This window comes from Nicotiana attenuata, unplaced genomic scaffold, assembly GCF_001879085.1.
Source record: "Nicotiana attenuata strain UT unplaced genomic scaffold, NIATTr2, whole genome shotgun sequence".
NCBI lineage: Eukaryota > Viridiplantae > Streptophyta > Magnoliopsida > Solanales > Solanaceae > Nicotiana > Nicotiana attenuata.
Window position 1 is genome coordinate 29,180 of NW_017676394.1, and position 7,851 is coordinate 37,030.

General features: G+C 32.3%; 1 pseudogene; it reads right to left on the minus strand.

The window, feature by feature from the left end:
- Window positions 1-1,117: 1,117 nt before the first annotated feature.
- On the minus strand, window positions 1,118-7,623 carry LOC109220980 (annotated as a pseudogene).
- Between the last annotated feature and the right edge of the window lie 228 nt (window positions 7,624-7,851).

The following is a 7,851-nucleotide window of genomic DNA, read 5'->3' on the forward strand; positions in this document are numbered from 1 at the left end:
GCCGGGTACCAGATGAAAAAAAGAAAAAAAAAAAAAAAAAAGAAGAAGCGAAGAGTACCTTCCATCCTTTGTTATGACAAAGTCTTCATAAGTGATATTCCTCTATGGCTTCTCTGAAAATGCCTTGAACAACTGGTTTTTCTTAACACTTCATTCACAAAGCTCCAAGTTTTCCTCATTTTCTGAAATATCATCCCACATACACTTCCTTGGCATCATCTGCCTTGAATCTCATTTTTGCTCTGTCTCATTTTAGGTTACCAATATTTTGCAAAGAATATTAAGTATAACATTTTAATAATACTAGTGTGATATATATGAGGCAGCAAAACAACAAGAAATCTCCCTTTTCATTTCCATGACAAGAGAACAAACCCTTTGAGTCACATTAGAAGAATATTTTGTAGAAATGAAGCTTCTTTTTTTTTTTTTTGACGGGGAGCCTTGGGACAATGTGTAAAATTGTCTTCCGTGTGACTTATATCACCGATTCAAGCCATGGAATCAGCCACTGATCTATGTTTGTACCTACATCACACTCCTGGTCGGCCTTCCCCGAACCAGGCTGCCATTTTTTAAAGTTGTTTTTTTTTTAAGTTATTCCATAGATGACTTGCATATAGTTGGACAAATTAACAAGTCTAAAGAATGGGCCAGATAGAACTTCACTTCTTTAAACCCTAAGTATTTACTACTAGTAATAGGGTTTAATTAACTTATATTCACTATAATAACGTAGTATTTTTAACACGAGTCAATGTACTTATTCTTTAACCAATTTAATCACGGAGATTCACCTATAACTAATAACATGATCGGATAACCTAAATGTGTAAATATTTTTATATTATCAGTGCTTTGAACATAAACTCTTAATAATACGAATATAATAAATTAAATTCGAAGAAAAAATTACCTTCCATTATTTCATGAAGAACTCAGGGCTCTCTTTGAAGTATTTCATGTCAAAGTAATAGTATACAGTAGTATTAACTACCAATTAATAAATCCAAAAACTTTATCAAACTATTTCAACTTCACTCATGTAATTTCCATCTCCATCTTGTTTATCTAACAATTTGTGTTAACACATCAACCTTTGGAATATTTGATTTTCTTGCAATTTTTCTCTTCTTGTTCAATAATAGACTTTCATTTCTTTCCTTAATTCAATCCCAAGCTTTCATTGCCTTGTAAAATGTTTGCCAGGAAAATTTATGTCCATTGCCAAAAGAGCCTCGCGTTAAAAATCTTGAAATTTTCGTAAAAAATACCAAGATTTTATCTGAACTACGATCCCCATAAACGCTCTGATAGAAAGGGAGAAAAGTGAATAACTTCACTAAACATTACACCATATCACTTCACTTACCCTTTCAATGATTTCCAAGTTGAAAATTGAACATATTGTCCATATACTAAAAGTTTTTCAACATTTTTTGAGTTAAGAAAATAACTAATGACATTTTGGCCCCTTTTTGTTCATTTCTATAGAACAAATGATGTAGAAGGAATAATTTTTGGACAGAAGGAGCTATAACCAATAAGAAGTTTATTTCCATTGGTAAAAATGAATTTATTACTGTGACCTGAAAAATAAGCCACATTTTGCCAAAGTAATGAAAGTTTAAAGACATTGAATGTGTATTTTTGTTCTTTTTTGAACAAATTCATGACTAATCCCAATATAAAGTGAATAAGGAATTAATTGTTCTCCAATAATTGGCCAACCAAAGTCCCTGAGCTAAAGGATTTTTTTCTTAGGTTAGCAAGGAAAAATAATTTGAACAAAATTATGCATAATAGCAAAGGTAATATGCAAAAGAGAAGGAGAAAAATAGTCCATTTGTTATCAAATAAAAAATATCAGATTGCAAATAGGAACAAAATGACTCTACCATATAATATAGGTAGTACATTGTAGTCCCTTAGTTATTAATAAATTTTAATTTCAGTCCTGTCTATATTATGATATCACAATGAACCTCAAATTAATAGAAATGTGTGTTTTGGTCTTTATATAGAAATATGTATTATATAGACTATTTTTAGAACTGCATACCTCAAAATATGGAGAATAATACATACCTCTGACTCAATATAACCACTATCTATATGAATGAACGACACCAACAAACAACCAACAAACCAGCTTATTTCTTCATACGTGGTCAGAGCGACTCCAGGAATGTGAGTCTTATGATTTCACCGTAAATTTCAAATAATATCAATAATAACTTGTACAATTGAATATTAACAAGTATTTAGTGAATTTTTTATATAAACACAGGTCTACGCAAGAGTTTACTGGTTCCGGAACCCATGTCAATGCTCCTAGGTCCGCCCCTGCGTGGAGTCTGGGGGGTTATATGTACGCGCCTTACCCCTACCCTTATAAAGACAGAGATGTTGTTTCCGATAGACATCTAATATGTCGTAAACCAATTAATAATTTTGTAAAAGTTGTATGAAGATTGTAAAAAAAGATTATAAATAGTCGGCATTATTTCAATTAATTGAAGGCTTAAATATTTTTAATTCAGATATCACAAGGACACAAAATCATAATTTGTTGATATTTTGAGGGACTTAAAATTCTTCAAATTTCCCAATATAATACTACTCCGCAGCATTCCAATTCAGCGCGGTGCAAACAAACAAAAAAAAGAATAAAGAAAATTCACCGGGTGGAAAGTTATTGATTCTTCGTTTCTTGTTCTAAACGCTAGAAGTTGAATTTAGGCTCCGTCACATTATGATGTAATATGTTTATATAGTCTGTAATACAAATTTTAATTTACTTCTATATACGTTCAGTATTAGTAATTTCTTTTTTATATTTTCAAAAAATTTTAAAAGTATAACAATTCGATAACCATCCATTGAAAGTAAACTTGAAAAAAATTAAAGCAAATTATCTGACATTAAACTTAAGCCCATACAATATTGTACAACTTTTTCTCATTCAAATTTTCTAAACATTACATTCTTATTAGAATGAGAAGCATTTGGAAGTTGTAAAGTTGTCTCTGATAAGATTATTAAATCATAAGTTCGATCTATAGAATTAATCATTTATTCTTCCGTCGGAGTAGCAGTTTGCATAATAACCCCTTAAGTTGGTCTTTCCCTTTCAGCCTTACGGACCGGGTATACGCTCATGCACCGAAATACCTTTTGTTTTTATTATAATTCTTCAACCAAGAAAGTAGGAGAATCATTATTGTTCCCAGTTAATAATACTCCTTTCGTCTCCAAATAAATCTGTCGTATTCTCTTTTACTTGCCCCTTATTTTTTTTTTTTTAACTTTTACCTTTATTATGTTTTAAATAAATCTTATTTATTTAATATTCATCATAATTGAGGTAATGTAGTCTTCAAGAAAAATTAACTATTAAGATAATATAGGAAAAAAGTAATTAAAGTTTAGTCTGAATTTGCTAAAATATACAAATAATTTGAGACAACTATTTTTAAAAAATCACGAACGAATACGTAGTAAAATTTCTTTCAAATATCGTATTTCTTCAAAACACTTCTAGAATAGGGTGTTAAAATATTCTGAAATTGGTATACATCATATTACTTGGAGTACCGTGTGTGGAAGGCAAACATATAATATCGCGTTGTTTATACGTAAAATAAGTATAGTAATTTGTATCTCGGAGACTAGTTCATTTAATCAATCTTTTAGCCCACTGCTATTAATTATTCTTTAAAATTTTTTTACATAACCTTAAGAAAAATTAATCTTTGATTTATAAAGTGTTGTCTAAAATATACGCTAATATTCTTCTGTAAACATTTTACTTGAATATCTTTTTGTAATTAAATTTTATTGCCACACAGAAGTGATTTACAGCTCAAAAGAGAAAACAGGAACTTAAGCAAGGCAAAACTTATCAACATACCTCACGAGCAGAGGCAAATTCTAATCTGACAAAGAATTGCTCAATTGAAATTTTTTGTCGAACAAAAATTACATCATATATAGATTAAGAATAGTTATTCTACTCTTTATTGGAAAAAAATAACATAGACTTTAAACACCTTGTATGCATACTTGTAAAGATTATGAGTTTTCTAGCTTGCCACTAAATGTTAAAAAATTACAACTCTTGAAATATCTAAATTAATCTAAACATAGGATAACAGTCAAATACTGCAAACTTCCTTAAGCTGGTTAGCTCCAAGCTGTCAATAAGATTGACTTAAATAGCCAATCCGAAGAAATCTCTTATACAGTTCTGAAAGGCTTATATGTAAAAGGCCAGGCTATCTAAAGAATATCGTCGATGCCAGAAGAACACGTAATACATACATATACGTGACTAGCTGTTAGATCTGATTTAATAATGTCAATAATATATTTGTGCAGAAATCAATCAGAAAAGAAATGCCTAGGAAAATATCAATCACCAAAAATTTGGAAAGCGATGGAAAGAATCGTGTTAAAGCCTAAACTAAGCGTCAATCAAGGCCTACACCACTCTAGGAGCATATCAAGAGATCGCTGATTCTGCCGTACTTTGGAGAAACCAATAATCAAGAAGCAAAATCTTGTTTCAACGCTGGAAAAAAGGAAGTGAATTCAAGAGCTGCCAACTATGGAAGGACCAACAATAAAGAGCAAATCTTCATCAAATTGTACTGAAGAAGGAAGGCAATCAATCTTCTCTCATCAAGGAGAGCAAACGACCAGAAATCTATCTTGGAAAGAATCAATCTCTTTCCAAGATCAAAATCCCTTGGGTTGCTGAAATTACGTTGCCAAATCTTCACCAAAGTATTTACTCAGTTTTCAGTTTAGATAAACATACTTTGATCAAAGACCAAAATTCTCTCTTTATTCTACTACAAACAAACATTGTGGTTCATGTGAGATCGCCTGTTTAACAAGTTAGAAGAAAAGAGAAGTCATGAAACACTGGTGAGCATTGTTATCAAAAAAGGACGAGTGTAATAGAACTGACTATCACACCATTTCTATTTGTACTCGAGAAAACCATATTTACTAAGAGAACTCCTTTGAATACCCAAGGGACTGGAGCTAGGATCACATTGAATCCGAACCAGTTATAAAACATTCTGGTGTATCTTTAATTTCTGCACTATCTTTCTTGATTTATATCTCTGCCATTACAACTATTTATTGCATTCAAGTTGACTAATTGGTATAATAATCAACTAATGTGTCTAGTTTAAAAAATTATACATTTGACCCCCTTCTTTACTTGCCAACTTGTATCAGAGCAAGGCTCATATTCTACTACTTTTGCTTAACAGCTTCTGAAGAAAGATCATGCAAATCAATCATCATTGGAGCTCTTCTTCAGGAAGAACTTCACAAGTATAGACCACCATACTTCAATGGTCAAATTTTCTCACTGAAAATGCGTTATAGATCTTTACAAATGGCCTATGACGTTAAATTTGGAGAGTCCATCAAAAGAGGAAACTATCCCTGCCATCTACTACTCCACCACTTGTTGATCCTGAAATATATGATTCATATACAAAAGAGCAATTAGAATAGTACAAGTTAACAATAAGGCAAGAAATGCTGCCTGCACACATCTATAAGTGCTGTGAAGAATATGAGAGAAAATCTCTAGTGTTGAATACAACCAAAAGAAATGTGGGACAAGCTTTGAGTTACATACGAAGGAACGGCAATAGTAAAGAAACACATATCAGTATGTTGGTTTCATGATACCGAACCTTCTCTATGAAGAAGAAATCTATTGCAAAGAAATCTTTGCCAGTTTTAGCGAAAATTAATTATGATGCTTAAGGGCATTGGCAAAGTTCATATACTATGGTGAACAAGTCAGGAGAATAAGTCTCAGAAGCCTGCCAACCACTTGCAGACCAAAGTATAGTCACATAGAATGCGCAGGATCTAAAACAACATTGTCCATATGATGAACTATGAGAGAACTCATACGTCTTTGAAAAGGACGCATCTCAAGAAAACTAGTCAAGAGAAGAAAGAAAGATATCCTTGCATTCAAAAGCCTCAAATGAAATAGCTGAAAACGAAATCGACTGATGATCTGAAGCCCTACGAAAAGAAATTGCTATACTATCAAGAACATGATGGGGTTTAATGAGGAAGATTTAGAAACACAAAGAAGAAAAAATGCCACCCAGACATCCAGGCAATACAATGAACAGGACAAAAATGATGGAAAATGCTATGAAGTGTAGGAAAGATTTGGACACATTCAAGCCTGAGTTGCCAGAACTAAAAAGAAAGATTTGCTAGAGGTTATTAAACAAAAAAAATTCTTGAAGTTGGAGTGATAAGATAGTTCAGAGCACAAGAGATAGGAAATCTTTTAGGCTTTTTATTGACGATTCTGAAAAAATGAGATAACAATCCCAGGATGCTAGGCTACAGATGAGGACACTTCAGCATGAAGAAGCAAGGGATGATAATGAAAGTTTCATGGCACAGGTGAAACAAGGAGTATATACATCTTATGACTGTGGAAAGAGTCCAAAGAATTACTGGAGATTTTATGATTTGATTTAACTCTGAAAGAATTCTCAAAATAATGATGAATGAGCTAAGAGATTAAAATAGAGGAAAGTTTAAAGACTGTGAAACTCAAACACGAAGATAGTGAATTGAAAAAGACAGTACTTCAAGAAGAGTTGAGGAATTGGCAAATGCAACCTTAATGGCATGCGCAAATCCACCAGTCACAGTTCTGTCAGTCAAACCAGGTTGACTTACAAGTAAAACTGGGAAAAGGACACCCAGTTACAAAGTTCCACTAGTACTAACACAAATGAAAACCTAAAGGTAGGTCAATCTCTCGTGTAACTATTGTAAATTAAAAGTCGTGCACAGAATTATTCTTTTTGTCGCTTTCGTAAAGCTAACGTGTCAGGACTTGGTTTTGAAAACCAAAAAAACATATTCTGAACTTCAGTAATACTAACCATCCAGACCCAAGCAAGCTTGGTACACTAAAAGGAAAGTGATCATTATGTTTTGCAGAGACACTCACAGAAAGAAGTCGCCAAAAGGAATAATGGATCTAGATAGTGCGTGTTCCAGTCACATAACAGTGATAAAAAACCTGTTCAAAGTAAGTTACAAAAAATGTGGATGAGCAGCGTTAATTTGGATGACTCAAAAGTAGAAATATTGTACGTGAACAAATTCCTTCAATAACAATCTGTGACATCACTAAGTATATCTCGTTAGTCGAGCTCAACACAAACCTCCTGAGCATATCAAACTATGCGATCCAGGTATATGAGTAAACTTTAAGAAAACAGTTGTGCTATAGGAATATGAATAGGTAAAACAGTCTCTCCCCGTGTAAAAGTATGAAAGTTTATATTCTTGATATTTTCGAAAAATAGATGTCATATTATCTATCATCCATGTTTGATTGATCCTATGGTATGGCCCATAGAAAACTTGTATGCTAGCCCATGCAATTATAAAAATATTGTCCAAACATATTAGTTGTTGCTTACCCAAACTTAGTTTTTCTAAACTCATATCCGATGCATGTCAACATACAAAGTGTAAGCAAACCAAGAAACCCTCTTTCAAAAATAAAGACATGTATTCTACTTATAAACCTTTGCAATGCTCCATTATGGACTTATTTGACCTATCTAGAATTGCCAGATAGGAGGAAAAAGATCTTTTGTATGTGATGAATATATTCACCTTTCACTGGTAATTTTCTTATCTTCATAAAGATGAACGTTAAGAAATTTACGAGATCTTCTCAAAATGGATTAAGAGAAAAGAGATATCTGATTTCAACAATTCAGGAGTGATCATGGAGGAGAATTCGAAAGTAGAGCATTTGAAGATTTC